The sequence below is a fragment of the Eublepharis macularius genome, chromosome 8 (assembly GCF_028583425.1).
Source record: "Eublepharis macularius isolate TG4126 chromosome 8, MPM_Emac_v1.0, whole genome shotgun sequence".
In the NCBI taxonomy this organism is placed as follows: Eukaryota; Metazoa; Chordata; class Lepidosauria; order Squamata; family Eublepharidae; genus Eublepharis; species Eublepharis macularius.
This window is the reverse complement of record NC_072797.1, coordinates 82,031,833-82,053,207: the sequence shown is the minus strand read 5'-3', so window position 1 is coordinate 82,053,207 and position 21,375 is coordinate 82,031,833. Positions and strand designations below refer to the sequence as shown.

At 43.8% G+C, this 21,375-nt stretch overlaps 1 protein-coding gene across 1 annotated transcript in view; it reads right to left on the bottom strand.

The window, feature by feature from the left end:
• CHSY3 (chondroitin sulfate synthase 3) overlaps window positions 1-21,375 on the bottom strand; it is a 129,294-nt gene that overhangs the window by 103,185 nt on the left and 4,734 nt on the right. The gene's annotated exons all lie outside the window — the stretch shown is intronic.

Below are 21,375 nucleotides of genomic sequence, written 5' to 3'. Positions count from 1 at the left end.
ATTTTTATCCTGCTTTTCTCTCACATTTGGAGGATTCAAAATAGCATACATACTTCAGACTACATTCAAATAAAAAGAATACCAAAAATATAAAAAGTAGCCTAATTACTCACTAAAATTTCATGGGGTTAATCAAAGGCCAAACGCTCTAAAACAGTTCCTCTAGAAGGTGGGTGTCTCTTTCACCTCCTTGGAGAAGGAATCCTATAAAACAGAAGCAGCCACCAAAAATGGCAGTCATGAGTGGTCTAGGAGATGGTAAAGCTAGTAAACATTTGGGGGGTGATGATCTGAACAGCCATAATGGCTCATATACAAGATGCTCTACATGGTGATTTTCCCACAGGCTCAAGCCATGGATTGGTTTAGTGCAAATCATGGGTTGGATCTAGCCGAAGATTTTCACTAATGGAAAAGAGGCAATTTTCACTGGCTCCTCCCTCATGCCCCCAGAAACAGGGGATCAATTTGGGCTGTAACAGTAGGGGAAGAGGCTAGGAAGCCCTGTTACAGTGACAGAAATTCCTTCCATCAAAGGAGATTTACCATGGGATCCAAGCCAATATTTCGGTACATGCCAACAGTGACTGCCACTCCAGAGAAGTTCAGAAGCATTCCCCCTACTCGCTTCAAAATTGTAACTGAAGCAGCTTTCCTAAAGTTTGCAAGAAAATCAGGAAGACAACATCCAGGATTGTCATCAAAGAGTGATTTTATTATTAGAAAATTACCCCATGAATTCTTAACTCACTGTTCATCAAGGTACTACAATACAATACAAAGAGACAGTAATTAGTCCCATTATTATTTACAGTATGTCCATTATATAAAAACAGTGTATATATATTTTCTCAAATAAATTTCATTGCTACATAAAATGCTTCTTTTGAAGTACACTAAAACCTTAACTACCACAAGTCAAGTCAGGGTTCTTCCAATCCAAATTGCATACCCCACAGCCAGTGCAGGGAACTTTTTTCTCCAAAGATCAATTTTTGCTCCACTGCAGGGAAGAACATGCACTGAACACTGTACACTTGGCACCACTACAGGGCAAAAACACCCCTTGGGAACATTTTGGACTGGGAAAATGACACGGAGGAAGGCTTCAGCCCCTTAACAACCTGTACCAAGGTCTCCATCCACATCAGGCCTTGTGACACTTAAGGAAATAAATTATGGCCGCTTCCACATGTCCTTAAACAGAACACTGGAAGCTTTTCCCCTTCCCTCCACATATCTTGGTTAGCAAAACGGGTGCAGGGCGTTCCATTTTTTAGGTGTTTCTTCTGCGAACGCACTTTCTCCTGTCTTTCCTTCTGATGTGGCTTGTTGGAGCACTTTTTCTTCATTCTGAAGAAAAGCGCTGTGAGGAAATCTCCGATTGCCATCCAGCTCCTCTCCCCAAGCTCTCAGCATGCAATCACACATGCTCAGAGCAAAAAAAAAAATTGAAAGGGAGGGGATGATGCTGACGAAAGTGCCCAATCTCCCCTCAGCCCCGGCGCCAGGGTTACTGGTGCCTGGCCATCCTCGCGCACACGTGCTCTGCGCGCGCACCCCCAGACTGCATGATGACATCATATGCAATGATGTCATCACGCAGTGCTGCCGGGGGCATTGGCCGGCAGGTGGCTGGGGCAGCACAAGGAGGTCGTCCGCGCTCCACACGCCACCTGGCCGCCTGCCATCCCAGGTCTGCAGCTGCTGCGCCCACCTGGGGGGCGTGTGGCGGTGGTGCAGGGCTGGCCGGCGGTGGTGCGGGGCTGGCCAGCGGCAGCACAGCACGCATTTCCACCCCCGGCACCCCCTCCAGCCCCGCGGCACCTGCAGCCCCCACCTCATCGCCTCAACAGTGGCACCGGCCCTGTCTCCCCTCCAAACTCGCTTTTTCTAGGAGCTGCTGATGCTGCCTGCAACCGCAAAGCACAAGGTAAGCGCTTTTGGGGAGTGTGGGTGGATGTGGGTGGGTGCTGAATTTTCAAAGGGACTCAGCAAAACTCACACAATAAGCAGGACAAGGGTGGGGAAGAGTGGCTGTGTGGAAACGGCCTATTTGCAGCTGCTATGCAGCTATGAGGAATGTGAGTCTGGTCAGGAGAACCACAGCCAAGCTTATGCAGCAACGTATCAGGTAGTTTGGAACAAAGAGATTTAGTATGTTAAATTTAAAAACCAGTAAGTTAGTGTGACAATGTGACTGAGGTACTACAGAAGATGCATTTCAGACTATCCCAATAGTTGAACTATAGATCTGGTCTACTGGAACGATAATATTCCAACACTGAGGTTCATTCTGAACCTCAAGCTATGGAAAAGTGTATCTACACTACAACTATTGCATCTGATCACTGCATCACATTTTTTCAAGAAGCAGCTTGAGATGCAGTTTGCCAAGTATGATAAAGCCCTCACACAGCCACTTCCCATGGATCCTGTCTGAAATATCCTGTCTGAAATGTTAGGCAGCCCAGATTGGACAAAATGTTAATATGCATTGGATTTATGACTTCACTGAATATTTCTGCTAATCCATGTCATATTTACTACTATACGTTTACACTTTTTACTTTATCTCATTTTCACCTAAGCAGAAGCAGGGAAGAAGATGAAAGTTACAGTCCAAAATACACTCACTCACTTGGAAGTAAACTGCATTGAATTCAGTTAGCCTTTTTTCTGGTAAACATCATTAGGTGTGTACTGTACAGATGAAACTGATGTCCTATTAGGGTCTCTTCCTGCCAGCAAGGAACAAACTTGATGAGAATCCAAGCATTTTTTTAAAATTAAACTAAACTATTTACTATGCTATTGCATGAAAGCTAAGCAGATCTAGGCCTGACAAGTTCCCAGAGACAAGACTGCCTGGGAACTCCATGTACATCACTAAGTTCCTCAGAACAAGGGGAAAGCATAAATAAAATGCAGTACCCCAGTGCCTGTACAATTTCCCACAGCAGTGGCCACACCAGGCTGTACCTGAACATACTGTCCTTTCCTCCACCTTTCTGGCATATCAAAGAACTTTACTCAGACACAGCCAAAGTTTAAATTTAGTTAAATACATCTAATGCTGCAATAACTGCTTTTGTTTAAATGTATCTAACACATTTAAACTATAGCCTCTGTCTTCTAATCCTACATTAAACTCAGGATGAAGCTGTGGTAAATTCACCCCATCATGTCTCACTGGTACTTAACATTAACCAAGATGACAGATGTAACACCCATATTATTCAGAGAACAGAATATAGCTGTTTTCAGTCAGAGAATGGAACACGGCCCAGCTGCATGTGGTGAAGTCTGAATACACTACGTAAGCTAGGTTTCTAAACTTCAGTTAAATTTCAGCTTATAATAAAAAAAAGTCCAGCTTACCATGGTGACTTGTATTTTAACATCTGTGGCAAATTGGAACTTGATCAAACCAAGAGGTTTTGAGTGAAATTCCACATATAAGGTGAGGTTACAGGAGCAAATAATGCATATGAGCATAACAAAAGTTGTTTATGCCCAGTTAGGAATTAACTGAACCTTGTCACAACATATGTGCCCAATGGCCTCTGCTCGGTCACCATTTGAAAGAGAATTATAGACTAGATGAACTTTGGTTTTGTCCAGAAAGACAACTATCATCCTAAGATGTTGATAATGGTGTTTCTAACACTGAAATCTCAGTAAATCCTAACAAACATAATATAAGCATTTCTCTTTCATTTTAACATCTGAGGGATACATTCCAACATGCTTCTATATGTGAAGCTGTGCATGATTAAGACCACCTTAAGGCTGCTAGTTACTGGAGCAGAAAGCTTGTTCAAATTGTTGTTCCTTACAAACTGCTTTCTAAAGATAAAATGCTATTAAGAGGGTGTTTTGGAAATGAAATAACTTCTCTGCCTTACAACAGAGAACAGAACATGAACAGAAAGAGATTCCAGAAACCACAACTACCAAATCACCATGTAACAAAAATTTATGGAGCTTGGGGGTGGGGTGGAGCTATGTTTAGTTATAACCTCATCTTTGATGGAGCAGCAGCCTCAGAAAGTCAATTCACAAGATTCCAAATTTAAAGACTATGCAAGAGCATCAGCCTTATTAAAGTTTGTAAGAATCAAATTATTGCCCAACAGAAAGGCAAAAAAATCACCCAGAAAGTAACCAGCATGTGCCCAGTCTGCAACGTTGAGAGGGAGGGTGGATGCCATGTCAGAGGTAAGTCCACACAACTCTGCTTTAAATGTGCCTTCCACTGCACCACCCCTGTTGTAGTGTATCTGTCCAAGTGGGTGTCTCCTCCACAGGACTTAGCAAACCTCACCCTCTTTTCTCACCCTTTATCAATGAAAGGATGAAGTGGAAGACTCACTGCTGTTCCAACCTAAGGGCTGAGGGCCAAGCTGCAAGTGACGAATGACACAGGTTGGACACTTGTCAGCTTCCCTCAAGTTTTGATGGGAAATGTAGGAGTCCTGGTCTTGCAGCTTGGCTCTCTGACTGCTGTCCAATGGACTTTTCAACTGTCACTTGTCCAACATTCCGCCAAGCTGCCTACATTTCCCATCAAAACTTGGGAAGCACACTGTACACCTTTTAATGTCTAGTACTGTTTATTATTGTTTAAAATAAAAAATAATTAAAAATAAATGAATATATAAAAATGAAAAAAAAAACTTGGGAAGCTGACAAGTGTCCAACCTGTGTCATTTGTCACTTGTAGTTTGACCCTCAGTGCATGATATATTATCACTTGTTCACTTGAAGAGCTGTATGCTCTCTAAGGTGCTACCAGAAAACCTGACAACTCTTCTGTGGTGTTTGATCTAGGATAACTGTTTCACACATCCAAGCCATTGCTCTAAATTCCAGTCGCTGTGGAACTGTAACATTTGATCTCACTCTCAGAGATGCTTTTCACTGACAAGAAGACTGAAACTTGTAATTTTTTTAAAAAGTAAGAATCTAACTTTCTAACATTCCTCATCCCAATCCAAATAATGCTGGATTAAAAAAAACACATACAAATGCTGTAGAGGGAAGAGAGGATGTGACTATAGGAGCAAAAAAGTAAAAAAAACCAGATATAGCACCTTGGGTGAAAAATAGCCACTTTTACAAATTCTCTTTGCTCTGTACTCCGTACAGTACAGCGGATGGCAAGCAAGGTACCAAACTATTTTAACATACCATTAATAGGATACAATTGAACATATACATGAACTTACAGCCATCAAAGCAAGATTTGGCTCTGTTTTAGTTAGCCAACTCCTCCTTAAGTAGCTAAGAGATATAGAAATTACTTCCTGATTGATGACCTACATACAGTATCTGACAAGCAAGTATCAGCTTACCTGAAATATTATATACTGTATAAATAGTTTGTCAGGACCTTTATATCAATAACTGTGTGAAAAGCCAATATGTTTCTACATATAAATTATTAGGCAAATAATCATACACTTAAAAATAAGAACGATCAGGGGAGGATAAACAATAATAGAAAAAAGAAAAAATAATAGAAAACTATTTGTGGCTTCTAAAATTTAAGGTTTCATATTTGTTTATTCCACAAAAATATGTTTACTTATTTCTTCTGGAAAGTTTAAAACTCCAGTGATACTCACTTATTTACATACTTACAGTGATACTTACCAACTTATAAGGTTTGCTGGGTATCTGAGAACAGACCCAGAAAATGGAAAGTAATAGAACCTAGTGAGTGGAGTGTTAAACTGAATCAATTTTGTTAGTCATTCATGCTGAAAACCCCTTCCCTAAACAAGATTATTTAATGCTCTGCACAGAACAGAAGAAAATGAAAATTAGTTTCCCAGAGTAAATTCTATACAGATTCAACTTTAGTATCATGTTGCTAGCCACTCTCTCGAATGTACAATAGACAAACCATAGTTTCTAAGTGCTTGCCTGTTTTTGTTTCACCTATTCTCAGCACTAAGATTTGTATCAATTCTGTCACCATGGGTGATGTGCAATGAGTATGGCTTATTTATTAAGTTAAAGCGTTTGCATGCCACCTTTCAGCCAATTAGGGCCCTCAAGACGACAAACAAGTAAAAAGACATTTAAAATCAACTTTTAAAAAGAATATACATACCAACAATTAAAAACAAATGTGTATTTGAGGGTGGGTGGGTCAGTAAGCATATGCCAAGCAAAGCAGGAAAGTCTTCACCTGCTGATGGAATACAGTGGTCAAGGGGACAGATGAATCTCCCTGGGGAAGAAATTCCATAATTTAGAGTTGCAATCCACAAGGCCCTTTTTAGCCTCAGAAGCAGGCTCCTGAAAACATTCATAATGGCTGGATAAATTCATATGGGAATAGATGGTCTTTAAAGTATGCAAACCCCAGGCTGTACATGGCTTTAAAAATCAATGCCAGCACCTTGAATTGGGCCCAGAAGCAGACGAGAAGCCAATGCAGATGAAACAAGACTGGAGTGATATGGTCCCTATAATTCACTCCAGAGAGTGTTCTCGCTGCAGTGTTCTGAACCAACTGCAGCATCAGGACCCTCTTCAAGAAAAGTCCACATAGACAGCACTGCAGTAATCTAATCTAGATGCTGCCAGGGCAGGTGCCAGTGGTAAGATCTTTCTTACTCAGGAAATCTCTCCACTGGCTGTGGCTGGTGAAAAACACTCCTGGCCACTGCTACCACCTGTTTATCCAACAGAAGACCTTGGTCAAGCAGCACCCTCAGACTGAGGGTCTTTTGCAGGGAGTGCAAACCCATCCAGAACAAGAGACACCTCAAAGCCAAGGTCAGTCCTTCTGGCCACCAGCTATACTTCAGTCTTGTCAAGATTAAGATTCAATTTACTGGCCTTCATACATTCCAAATCACACCAAATCATAGCCCATATTTTACAAAATCACTTTAAACCATGTTTTCTGATTCTGGTTTGCCAGCAGATCACAAATCAAGGCTTCTCAATTCAGAGAGACCACAAAACCAGGTAAAAGTTTTTCAGGATATCCATATTAACTGAACTCCCTTCTGCAAACTAGTTTCCACACTACATCGACTAGGCCTTAAAGCCATTTTTAAAACTATAAAAAATCACTTTCAGAGGGACAAGAAGCAGAGCAGTGAGAAACATCTGAAGTCCGATGGAAGGAAAGCGATATCGAGAAGGGAGACAACAGGTCTTCCTTCTTCTGTTACCAATGTGATGGTTTAAGACGTGTAATTAACTCACAGGAACACAGATTACTTACTTCTGGACTCACATTTAGCCCATCAAAATAACTTTTCCAGTTTCATAAAGGTCAGACTACAGGTTGGATTCTACAGAAAAGGAAGGGGGGCAATTTCTGCTGATTTCCCCCTCTCCTGTTGCAGACCATCAACTTGTTACTGGAATCCTTCCCAGAACAGCACTCTGAAGGGCATTTTTGGTTGCAGCAGGAGGGGGAGACAAAGAAGCTGTGCTCCATGGATAGAAACAAGAAAGTACTTTAAGTTAAAAGCCGATAATTTAGTCCTTATTACTTTGACAATCTGAGGGGCAGGGAGGAAGAGGGAAACAAAACAAAGGTCTGCAAAAATTATGCAGATGAATTTTGTCCCTCAGATACTAAGAGACATCCCCAGAAACCTCCTACAACGGGAAACTACCATCTCAGGAAGGAGGAACGGCTAGGCAATTTACCTAATGCAGCAACGCAATCTTATTTCTGGAAAGGCACTCACTAAGGTGAGAAAGGGCTTGCTTTCTCTAGATATTAAAACATTCAGCCCTTGCAGGAAGCTTTCATACAGAACAGTAAGTACTTGTATTAAAGCTATATGACTTCAGATGTGCTTTTTGTGATTCCAATATGATTTACTTTTGCACAGAGGTGCTGATTTCCATGGCAAGTTTCCCACCTCCTGGCTACATTGTTACTTATCTTCACAATTAATGCATGCCAGTGTAAAAAGTTGTGCTCCATGGCTCAACTGGGGATGGAAGACTCAGCACAAGAATACTAAACAGAATGGCAAAAGTAACACCTACATTGTCACGGAGATCACACTACTGAGACAAACACAAATAAGGAAGTACCAAGATCCAAGGGAATAATGCATGTATTATTTAAATTTAACATCAAACCTCAACATTTTGACAGTGGAAGCTGCTATCTGAAAAAAAGTGGCAGTATTATTCCTCCCACCCTATCAAGCCACCACCACCACAAACTGGTGAATCAGGACATACAGCTTTGCACCTTTCAAGACTAAGCCTACCATAAAAACCCCACTGTTTTTCAGAGTTCTAACATGCTGTTCTATAAGACACATATAACAAGCGATACTGTCCACAAATGATATCAAGCCACTACAAATTAACTTAATACAATCCTAATACAGGCTACAACTGTTCTATCAAAAAGCAAGATACATCAAACATGTGAGCCAGATGCTTTAGTAAAGTGACTATAATCAAAGACTATCATACTTTATGCAATTAAAGGATGAAGCTTGTTTTAAAGATGGGAAATCTGACACCAAATACTGAGAAATGACAATTCACACAGCTTTCTCACTCTTATTCTTGCATGCACGTAGATGGGACTCATACAACCCACTCATAACAGTTCTCCAAATATGAGATCGGCCCCTTGGATACTCACCGTGAAGGGTCCTTCTCCTCTGAGGACAGGAGGACATCTTGGGTGATTCCCACCGTCCAATCGGGGAGGCAGGAAATGAAACATCTTTCTTCCTCTTCCCTTGTGGGTGGGATCACCCTTGGTTTCCCAGTTCGGGTGGCTCCCCCCAGCAGTACCACACAGACTGTGGAAAGATCAAAAAACTAGACCCCAACAGGAGTGAGATAGAAGACATCAATATAATCAAACAAGTAAATACGAACAGCATGCAAGAATTAACAGGTAACTTGTTGTTAGAGTGAGCGTGAGAGCCAGCAAGAATGTCCCTTCGGCTCCTACGCGATCAGACAGAAGCAGAGTACTACAATGCGGAGAGGAGTGCCAATATGACGAAGATCGTGGGCGGGCAAGATGTCCTCCTGTCCTCAGAGGAGAAGGACCCTTCACGGTGAGTATCCAAGGGGCCGTTCTCCCTCTGAGGCGGAGGACATCTTGGGTGCTCCTAAAGCAGTGCCTTACGATCTGGGTGGGAGTGTATCTTCGTCTTCCACCACGTGTTGAAGCACTCTTCTCCCGAAGGCCGCATCCGCCGAGGCACGGGTGTGGAGGTGGTAGTGCCTGATGAACGTAGTTAAGGATGCCCACGTAGCCGCCTTGCAGATATCCTCCGCAGAGGCGCTCCTTCTCAGAGCTGCGTTGGTGGCTGCGCTTCTGGTTGAGTGGGCAGTTATTCCGGCTGGTATTTCGATCCGCTGTGCTTTGTAGGCTTCCGTAATACAAGATCTAATACTGTACGCGATCGCTGAGGCGGACATGCGTTGACCCTTCTTTGGTTGTGAGATATTGATGAACAAGGCGTCCGTCTGACGAATATCTTCCGTTCTGATCAGGTACACCTTGAGCGACCTCCTCACGTCCAGAGTGTGCCATTCTCGCTCCCTACGGTGTTTGGGATTCGGGCAGAATGATGGTAAGTTGATCTCTTGAGAACGATGGAAAGTGGAATACGCCTTGGGTAGAAAGATAGGGTCTGTCCTCAAAACCACCTTATCCCTGTGGAAGACACACAGGTCTGGACGGGCCGAGAGGGCACTCAACTCCGATACCCTGCGGGCCGAAGTAATGGCGACCAGAAAGATCGTCTTGATCCGCAGCCATCTGAGGGATACGCTTCTCGCCGGCTCGAATGGTGGTTTGGTCAGTGCGGAGAGTACTACGTTGAGTCTCCAAGTAGGAAAATGATGAACTGGTGGGGGTCTCAACAGCGTGGCCCCCCTGAGGAATCTCCTAATGAGCGGGTGAGACGCTAGCGAGGTTCCTCCGTCTTTGGTCCAGACCGATCCTATGGCTGCAACCTGTCTCCTGAGGGTGGCTGGTCTAAGTCCCTTGTCGAGGCCCTCCTGCAGGAACCCCAGAATGGAGTGGACAGTCGGATCCAGAGGTGACACTTTCTTACGTCTGCACCATCTATGGAAGGCTTTCCATGCACAGTTATATATGCGGATGGTGGAGCTCTTTCGGGACGCTAACAATGTGTCGATGACTCCCGGGGGAAGGCCTTCTCGTTGGAGCAAGTTCCTCTCAATTTCCATCCGGTCAGCGCCCACCACTCTGGATGAGGGTGCCGGATCGGGCCCTGCTGTAGGAGGTCCGGATGCACCGGTAGTTGCAGCGGTGGCGAGACTGACAGCAGCTGGAGAGTGGAGAACCACGGTCGCCTGGGCCACCATGGAGCAATCACGATGACTGTTGCTCCGAGTTGTCTGATCTTCCTTAACAGTTTCGGAATCACTGGTAAGGGAGGGAAGGCATACAGCAGAGAGTCGGGCCAGGACGCAGTGAGTGCGTCCGTGTCCTCCGCTTGTGGATGGAAATATCTGGTGTAAAAACGTGGGACCTGGTTGTTCCTGTGTGAGGCAAAGAGATCCACTGCCGGGGTTCCGAAGTGCTCTGTCAGCAAGGCAAATACTTCCTTCTTCAGTGACCACTCCCCTGGCTGGAGCGACTCCCTGCTCAGCCAGTCCGCGTGGATATTCTGGATCCCCCAGATGTGCTCCGCTCTGATGGAGGAAAGATTGTGTTCCGCCCAGGTCATAATTTTGTGGGCCTCCCTTTGGAGTTGGGACGATTTGGTCCCTCCCTGCTTGTTTATATATGTTTTGGTGGCGACGTTGTCCGTCCGCACCAGGACGTGCTCGCGGTCGAGCGCACTCCGGAAGTGTTTCAATGCCAGGAAGACTGCTCGCATCTCCAAGATGTTGATGGGTAGGTTCCGTTCCGTTTCTGACCACTCCCCTTGGGCAGGAACGTCGTGTAGTGTTGCTCCCCAGCCTTTCAGGCTGGCGTCCGTGAAGAGTTGGGTGAGTTTTGGTGACAGAAAACTCTTGCCTAGGCGAAGGTTGCTGTCGATTGTCCACCATCCCAGACTTTCCTTCACGGAGCTCGGTACCTGGAGTTTGATGTTCGATCTCTGGGCGATCTGCCATTGGTAGGGGCGCAGGAAGGCCTGAAGTGGCTTTGCGTGGAACTTGCCCCAGTAGATGGCCTCTGAACTGGCCACGAGCAGACCCATTAGCTTCGAGAGTTCCATGAGTGGAGACGCCTGTTGCCTGATTACCTGTGACGCAAGCTTCCTGGTCTTGGCTCTCTTGTCCTCCGGGAGGAAGAAGCTGCCCTTCTTTGTGTCTATCATCAGGCCCAGATGCTCGAGTCTTTGTGAAGGACGCAGTGAGCACTTGTGTTGATTTATCAAGAAGCCGTGGCTCTGCAGGAATTGAATGGTGAACATTGTCTCCCTGATTGAATCGGACTCGGAGGCGGATCTTATCAGAATGTCGTCCAGATACGGGTGCACGTGAATGCCCTTCTCCCGTAATTTGACAATGGGAACCACTAGGAGCTTGGTGAATACCCGTGGGGCCGTGGACAGACCGAAGGGAAGTGCTCTGAACTGAAAGTGATCCTTCTTGACACAGAATCTGAGGAACCGTCGGTGTGGTGCGGCGATGGGAACGTGCAGATACGCCTCTGTCAGGTCTATCGAGGTCAGGAACTCCCCTTCCTGCAATGCCTCGGCAATGGATCGAAGAGTCTCCATTCGGAAGTGCCTGAGTTTGATATGACGATTGACGTATTTGAGGTCGAGGATGGCACGCCAGTCCCCGTTCCTCTTGGGAACCGTGAAGAAAATTGAGTATACTCCCCGCCCTTGCTCTGCAGGGGGCACTGGTTCGATGGCCTGTATGTCTAAAAGGTGTTGGATCGCTTTCAGAGTTATGTGGTTTCTGGACTGATTCTTCTTGAGGGGGGAAGGAATAAAACGTTCCTGTGGAAGGGAGGTAAACTCGATCAAGTAACCATTGGACACAATCTCTAAGGACCATGCGTCCGCCTCTGATTCCTCCCAGGTCTTGCGGAACAGGAGAAGTCTTCCCCCCACCGGGGCGTCGTGATAGTCAGGGCTTCTGACCCTTGTCATCGGATTCCTGTCGGTTGCCGCGGAATCCCTGAGACCTGTTGAACTTGGAGTGAAAACCAGTCCGCTTGGGATGGCCCCTGGGAGGGTTCCAGGCTCTCTTGTGGTCCTGTCTGTTTCTGGCCAACGTGTGATGAGAGCGAAATGGTTGGTAATTGCTTGGTCTCCTGGAGGTGTACTTTAGGGACCTTGGGAGGGCCTTCTTCTTATCCTTGGTTTCTATCAATATTTTTTCCAGCTGATCTCCAAATAGCTTCCCTCCTTGGAAAGGGTAAGATGCTAGGATAATCTTGGCTTGCATGTCGGCCTGCCAGGTTCTAAGCCAGAGTAGTCGTCTGGAGACCGCAGTAGATGCCATGGCCCTTGATGTCAGGGACAGGGTGTCCAAGGTGGCATCCGCCACGAAGGTGGATGCTTTGAGGATCCTATTAGCTCCTTCTGCTAGCCTCCTGTTGTTCTCGGGAAGCAGCTGGATCATCCTCCTGATCCACACCACCGAGGCTCTGGATACCATAGAGGCTATGGCCGAGGCTTTGATGGAAATAGCCATTGCTTCGTGTGCCCTCTTCAGCACGGCTTCCCCTTTTTTATCCAGGCCGTCTCGAATGTTGCCTTGGCCGTCCTCGGAGAGAAGACCTTGAGACTGTAGCGCTGCCACCGGGGCATCAATCACAGGCACCTGCAAGAGCTCGTCCACAAAGTTAGGTAAGACATATAACTTTCTCGTATAGTTGGGTACCTGTTTTGTGGCTGCCGGAGTGGGCCACTCGGCCTTGAGTTGGCGTTCGAAATATTCAGGGAAGGGGAACAGTTTGGGACCCTCGTCTGACCTGGGGAAGAATTCCCTTTTCCCTTTGGGTCTAGCCTTGAGGCCCGAGGGCTTCGGCTCCTCTCTCTCCTCCTCTCCCTCGGATGGATCCTTGAGGTCCAGGGCTGAAAGGGTCTTGGAGAGTAGGTATTGGTAATCTTCCAGCTGGAACAACCTATTGGATGGTTGGGCAGTGGTGGGGTCTAACTCCTGCTCCTCCTCCGACAGAAATTCTCCCTCCTCTGAGATGTCACTGAGGGAGAGATCTTCATCATAGTAGGCCGAGACCTTGTTAGTGGTCGGGCCTAGAGATTGTTTGCGGGCCGCCTTAGTGGGCCAGGTGCTTCTCTGTTGAGAAGGACCCGGAATAGGCTGGTCTGGTATGGGCTGAGAACGATCAGGATCTGAAGTCTGCCCCCTGCTAATGGCCCAGATCTCCTCTCTAAGGGACCTCCTGATGGCAGCCAAGATCTGGGGCGACAGCTCCTCAGAAGGATCACTTACTTGAGCTCCTGGAGGCATCGCACTGAGATCCTGCGACGAGGGCCCCGATCCGTGCTCAAGTTCTCCCGCCGGGAGGTTGGGAAGCACGTTGCCGCGTTTTGGCGGGAAGTCGCGGCTGGCCGCCGTTCCCGCCGAAATCGAGTCGCGCGCCATCTCGCCGGTCTGCTTTCGTTTTCCATGGCGCGCTGCCCTCTCTGGCTTGGGTGAAGACAGACGAGGGCGCTTTGTTGCAGGGTGTTCTCTCCTCGAAGCGTCTTCCCCGGGGGACCGATCAGGCCTCCGCGGCGCGTCGGTTCCCGCCGGATCGTCCCCTGCCACTGGAAGGACTGGTCCTAGGGAGCCGTCTCCAGCTTTGTCCATGAAAGAGTCTTCAGAGTCGGAAGACTCCCTTGAAGCCATCCTGGTCTCCCTGCGAGTAGAGGACTCCTCTCCGCAGGGAAGGAAGAATAAGGGTATGGACCAAGAAGGAAGATAGCACAGAGTAGTGAAAGGAACTGAACAAGGAAAGGTAAGACTCTAAGGCTGAAGTGGGAAGGGAAAAGGCAAAGACAAAAGGTGAATAAAGAGTAAAGAGTAAATAGTAGGACAGGGTAGCAGAGCTAGCCTATACCCTACTGCTCTCCCCTGAGGCAGGAAAAGAACTGGGAAACCAAGGGTGATCCCACCCACAAGGGAAGAGGAAGAAAGATGTTTCATTTCCTGCCTCCCCGATTGGACGGTGGGAATCACCCAAGATGTCCTCCGCCTCAGAGGGAGAAGCTGGAATTAAGCAAGAAGAATGTTTTTGTTGTTATGTACTGCTTGAAAGGTTCCCAGAAGTACTTGGCTGGCTACTGTTGCAAACCAAATATTGGATTAGATGGAAACAAGTGCCCAAACAACATATTTAATACAAGACGGAGATACTCACAAACTTCTCTCATTCTGAATTGGCATCTTTTTATCCCCATTGAGTTCATCCCACAAATTTCATTGCCTACTTAACAATTTAACTTATTCCTAGAATTATGAAGACCTAATTTGAAAAAGAGGAAAATTAACAAAAGCCAATCAGAGAAACAAAGTCTATCCCCCAAACTGACACAACAGAAGGTAAACATTTAGGGGAAAGGATTTAAGAAACATTGCAGAGACTTCCCACAGACTTCTCTTTGCTGAGGGGTCATGCTTACTGGACTTCCCAAGGCCCTAAGGGGAATCATATGTACCGCCCAATGAGCCAACTAGCTCCCAATGGGAAAGCTGTTATACACCCATGGCCCAACTAAGTCTTTGTTCGTTGATTCTCTGGGATCCCCTTTCACCAAGTCCAAAATGAACAACCTGTGTACATTCCACTCCACTTAGGAGTGCCCTTAACAATAACAACCAACCCAGCGACTTAATGAATCCTTTCTTTTGAGAGGTAACTTTATCATCCAGCACATTAGCATGTGACATGTAGTACTTGAAGTTTCTCTTCTCTACCGCTGTCAGAACAGGGTACAAAACATATAGTATACATGAACAGATAGATAGATTAGATAGATTGGATGGATGGACAGATCTGAGCGGGTATTTTAGGTCCAATCCTACTCCACAGCCTGTCCCTCTACCACCATGATAGAAAGTCGTCCAAGTAATTCCACCCACTCGTGTTAGCACAAATTTCTGCAGCCAAAACGTGATGCCCTGTTGCAGCCTTCTCATGAGCTCCTGGAACAAAGTCTGCACATCCTGGGTCCAGGAAGAAGGCCTATTTATCTATAGAATTTGACTAGAATGTGAACTCTTATTAATTCCTACACAAGCCCATTAAATGGAAAAAACTCTTTTTGGTCCCTAAAAGCCACCTATTAAGTTTTGCTTTACAAGACCTACAACTTGCCTATCTTAAAAGCACTTTTTAAAAGTTCACCTTTCACAACTTCAAAACCCTCTCAGGATACCCAACTTCAAACCAAAGCACCCCCACAAAGCAAAAGAAGTTTTAAAAATGCATAGTAAGAAAATCTTTTCCATTCCCCTCCCCCAACCCTATCCCTCCTAGTCACCAAGCCAACCCCTCCCTCCAGAAAGATAAAAACTTCATGAGTGTATGACTCTCAAACCAGGCAGCAGCAGGAAGGAATCCACTGGGCAGCAGGATCCAGATGCAGTGCAAAGCAGGCCAGGCCCAGGCCAAACCACAGAGAGAGTCCACAGCCAGCAGCAGGCAGGGTTTCAGATTCTTCAGGCAGCCAGAGCACACAAAATGGAGGCTGCTCTGAGGCAAGCCTGCCTATTTAACTCCTTGCAGGGCAGTTTTAAAAAGGTACTGGCCTTCTAGAGAATCCCATTGGCCAGAAAAGGAGAGCTCCTGTAAGAATGAGCTCTTTCACTCATTCCCCCTCCCTTTCTCCTTTCCCCTTCCCCCTTCCCCCTGCCTCTGCCTCACTCCCCCCTCCCATCTGGTAAAAAAGGTGGGGAAATGGTGTTTCTTTGTTGTTCCTTAGCAAAGTCCAACCAATATTACCAAAGTTTACCAAATTAACTCAAATTAATTCGGTAAACTTGAATCTGATTCAGTATTCCCTTTTGAGTTCAGTAATTCAGTATTTTTAAAGGAATACCAAACTGAATTGCACATCCCTACTCCCCGCTCAACTCAGCTACCCTTCCCTTCCTTCCTTCTTCAGTCTCCCTCACCCGCTTCCAACATCCTCCATGCCAGTGGTTCCTTTCCTCAGTATGACACTCAGTAGTTCTCCCATTCTGCTTCTCATCCACAGCAGTCCTATCTTCTTCTCCTTCTCCTCTCCTCTTTCCTGGACATCATACACATACATCCCTCATAGGCTGACTCAGTTTTTGCACTATTGGTGGGTGAATGCATCTAGCATAAATGGGATCTATACCACTAAGAATTATTTAAACTGCCTGTTGATTGCTCATATCACAATTCGTATGATTTACATTTGTGTGATTAATTTTAGTATATTTCTCAATCTTTTGCAAATACACCTTGGCAATTTTACTCCTGTGTAATCTACTCATTATTCCAAAGTGCTATGTTATATTGAGCCATATATTCCAGAGATAGTTGGTCATTACTCTGCCTTCTATACCTGACAGGTCTTGGTTTTGCTTCACCTTGTTCATCGTTTCAGAGATACTGCCTCCTCTCCTGTGCATTAAATCCCTTGCCTTGAAGCTGAGAGATACACGTGTAAAGGACAGACAGGTATCCCCCTCTGTGCCCTTGGTAACACCTTTCATGCCAAAAATATTCAGTAGCGAAGATCATTAAGCTCAGACCTAGAATCAATCCAATATCCAAATGTACCCTATCATTTCACTGGTATTTGCATTTCAACAAATGCATTGAAGATTAAGATCCAGTATAGTATTATTCAATTAATCCTAGGAGATATACTATGATGGGATAGTTGGTATTACACAAACCAGTAAATATATATCATAATTACCTGAAAGAAAGACCAGGTACTTAAAACATCAGCAGGGCTTTTTCTCAAAGTATTTGATTTTTAAGATGACCATAAATAAACTGCGCTTATTCTAAATTAACCTCAGTGAGTTCATTGGGGAAAATGGAACAGTTTTAGAGTATGCTTGTGGCAGATTTAAATATAAAGTCTAAAACAAATTTTTAAATGCTCGTATTTCCAACCGCACTAAATCAAAGGCACTTAAAAGCATCTCTAAAATAAGTGAGATTTACTTACAAGTAGGAGTTTGTGATACATTATTTTGCTTTCTAATGCTCACAGCAGATCCCTAGTTAGTGCTCTGCATAGCAGCCAATCACAGTAGATTTCAATGTAGGGTAAGTAACTAAAATTAGCATTTTGCTCTCAAATGACTGAACCCCAATTAAGAGGTTTCACAACAATAATTATAAAGGACATATTTTCCTGTATTGCATTCTACTCTGACTAACTTTTTGTGAATTAAAATATTCAGATCAAAGATTGAATTTCTTACATTGTATACACAAAATATTTTTTCCAAGAGAACATAGCACCTTTGGCTGAAGCTTGATGTATAATGCATAAATCCAATTACTCTTCTGCATTTTTCTTTAATGGCACATAACCTCTTTTGCTGTCCTATTCAAATTGATTTTTCCTGCTTAATGAAATAGTGACAATAGAGGAAGCATATTTTACTACTAAACCACTTGTGCCAATAATTAGGATCATATTCATAATAAGAATTCTAACCCTTCATGCTATTAAAGGACACTTTGCAAATCTACGAAGGTCTCTTACTTGAAAAGCAATGAGTGATTAGATTGTAGTTCTAAACACACTTATGTTTCCATGATTTTGAAAAAATGCCCACCAAGCACATTTATGACTGAAGGATGGGTACTGATTTTCACAACCATTTGGAGATGATGAGATTCAGACAGTTTTTCTTGCTTGTGTGTAAGGAATGGTCAGACATTTATATCATCAAACCACAGATTCATCTTACTTCACCACCACAAAACTGAAAAGCAACCTGACTTTTGGCAGTGTAGATGGATGGGAGTGGAGAAAAAAACTGGAAGCAAGTCTGGAATTAAGCAACCATGCAACCTTTGCTGTTCACTCAGAGCAAAGAGGGAAAAGCTCAAGTTGTTTCTTAAGTTTTACTTCACCACCTCAAAACACTTATGAAAACCATTCTTTATTTTTATAAAATGCTTATATTGCCAGCATTACGTACTTATCACATACTGTGTAGTTCATTAACCCAATTTAGTTTCCACTGAATCATAGAGCTGAAAGGGACCCCAAGGTTCATCTAGTCAAACCCCCATCACGATGCAGAAAATTCACAGCTACCCACATACACACATATTCCCAGTGACTGCTGCTCAATACTCAAGAGAAAAGCAAAATATTCTAGGATCCCTGGCCAATCTTGCCTACAGGAAAATTCCTTCCAGACCCCAAAGTAGCAATTGGCATTACCCTTGAAATATAATAAAGGGCTCAAAGAGCAGAATACTGGCTCGTCCCTTCCTGCCCTTCTCTCATTATCTGCCTAAATTCATACTGAGTCACAGAATCAGCATTGCTGTCAGATGGCCATCTAGCCTCTGCTTAGAAACCTCCAATGGAGAGCCCCACCACCTCCTGAGGAAGCCTGTTCCACTGAGGAACCACGCTAACCATCAGGAAATTCTTCCTAATGTTTAGCCGAAAACTCTTTTGCTTTAATTTTAACCTGTTGGTTCTGGTGTGATCCTCCAGAACAACAGGAAAGAACTCCACTCCATCCTCTATGTGACAGCCTTTCAAGTATTTGGCTATCATATCACCAGGCTTAACATGTCCAACTCCTTCAACTTTTTCTCACAGGACTTGGACTCCTCATCCCTCACCATCTTTGCAGCCCTCCTTTGGACACATTCTACCTTGTCTACATCAAACTGCAGTACCGAAAACTGAACACAGTATTTCTAATGAGGGCTAACAAAAGTAGTGTAAAGTGGTACCCATTACATTACATGATCTGGACACCATACTTCTGTTCATGAAACCTAAAATCACATTCTCCTTTTTAGCTACTGCATCACACCGCTGACTCATGTTCAATATATGGTCCTCTATATCCTTTTCACTGTCAAGACAAGTCTCACCCATCCTACAATTATGAATTTGATTTTTTTCTACCTAAATGTAGATCTTTTTATAGTATTAAATAGTAAACATGTAGTTTTACTACACCAAGTTAGTTAAATAACAATTCAATTGACTATTTAAAATTTACTACAGTTCAATGCTGTTGCTTGTTTATTCTACTGCTACAAACCTTATTCTAGTGCTATAAACCTAATGAATAGTAAGGTAAGAAGGTCCAATGATCCACTTGAGTCAGCTTCTGGTTCTTCATATATAACAGATGCCCAACCATGTTGTAAACTCGCTCTAAACTCTATTTCAAAAGCAGTTCAGAAAATGGAAGGGGGAGGTGGATAACCACCTACCTTATACATTTTTATTTGGCTCTTTCTACAAGTTCAGGGCAGTTGACATGGTTCTCTCTTCATTGTTTTATCCTCACAACAACTTTGCAAAGCAAATCCATTTGTCAGATCAAAATCCAGCAGGCTTCAGGGCAGATCTCCTAATCTGACATCATGCATTTCTCTGGATATGTCTAAAAAACACAACCCTCCTTGATGTAAGAAGTAGTTTTTGCATCATGAGCTACAAATTGCATGAACCCTACATTTCATCTGCTTATCTAGATTTTGTTATTTAGATATTAATCCCAGATGTGCACAAACCTAGGTTGCTGATGTATGTATACATCACTCCTTCTCCCACCTCCTTTTCATGCAGAGCACAATGAACAACTCCTTCTTTAAACTCAACTCTAAAACCAACTTTAGAACCACAATGAAGGATGGTAGGCATGCTAGTTAATCATAGTTAGCCCTCTCCCTGCCCCCAATTACAACAAACTGGGATTTACACATGGCCACAAAGCTACAGCTTCATTGAATCAGTGACTCCCCAATTATCACCATCTGCATTAAACCCTGGTTTAGAGTCCCAGCTTGTGGGAATGAATAAATGACCTTTGGTTAACCCATGAGCTTGCATATGTATGTAATGTAATCCTAACCAGAATTCGTTTTAAACCAAGTTTCCATCAATGACCTCTGTGTGAGGTGGGAAGAGTAAGGAACACACACAAAAGCTCAGCAACAGGCTTAATATTGGCTTTATGCAGCGATAAAGTATAAGAAAAAATCATATCCTCTGCATAAACATGCTACACTGCAAATTCTGAAAAATAAAACGAATTCTCTACTGATTCTGCTGATGAGTTTAAGTGGTTAGGACAACTGAACAATTCTGAACAACTGAGACAAATGAAAGACAGAACATGTGTAGAGTAGCAGGGTTGGTTGAGAACTGCTCCCATGAATTTTCACATTGGATCTACAAATAATTGTAATAATAAATTTATGCTTAATTCAATCCTAATTCCCCCTTTCCAAGGTCAAGCTCTGAAGAAAACTTCAACAGAAGCAACCTCTGCCCACTGCTAACAAACTCCCAACATATCAAGAGAAACTGCATACAGAGAGTCACCGATTCAACGAAGCTGTAGCTTTGTGGCTACGTGTAAGTCAAGAAAGGGGCAGCAACATGTCTGAACCATTACAAATCGGAATAAGATAGGTCGCTAAGTATTTAGTCTACAAGCCCTAAGTCTATCAGGAGTTTGATTCACCTGTGTGCGGATCTTTACTTAAACTGCAAAGTCAGGATCACATGATGAGAGATGTGACTTTTGCTATGGCATTACACTATTCTTCATCTTTATTCAAGCCAAAGCACCTAAAAGAACTTGCATAGAAAGTGTATAGGTCACTTTCTTTGAAAACAAGGGAAATTAAACAAAGTACTTGGTGACACCAACAGAACTTAATATCAAATTACTGTACTTAGGTTTAACATGCCGGTCTCATTTTGATCCTAAACACAGCTGTGATATATTTAATTCCATCCTAACAATCCCTGCAGTATCAGTATAACATCAAGTTCTACAATACTGCACTAGAGAAACAGTAATATACAATATTTCTAAGCATACATGTTCATGAACTGTAATACAGTTTAAAACAAGTATTTTGGGTTGATCACACTAAAAACATTTAGATACCTTTAAAAGAACCCTTTCATCAGGGTAAGGGAAGCAGCACCAAGTCCTGTCGTTATCCAGTTTAACAGAATAACATGCACATGAAGCCAGAGTATTTCCTATTATGTAAAATAAAGAGTACAATGACCTCATTCCTAATTATGTACCTGGTGGCTATAATTATAACTTGAAAAAATATGCCTAAATTATTAATACAACAAGTTATTTAAGGCAAGGCATATATCAGGATATTAATAATAATAGTATGTTATTTCAATACAGTAACTATAAGCTGTCTTCTAATAGCAGCGTTATTCAGGAATAATACTTCAC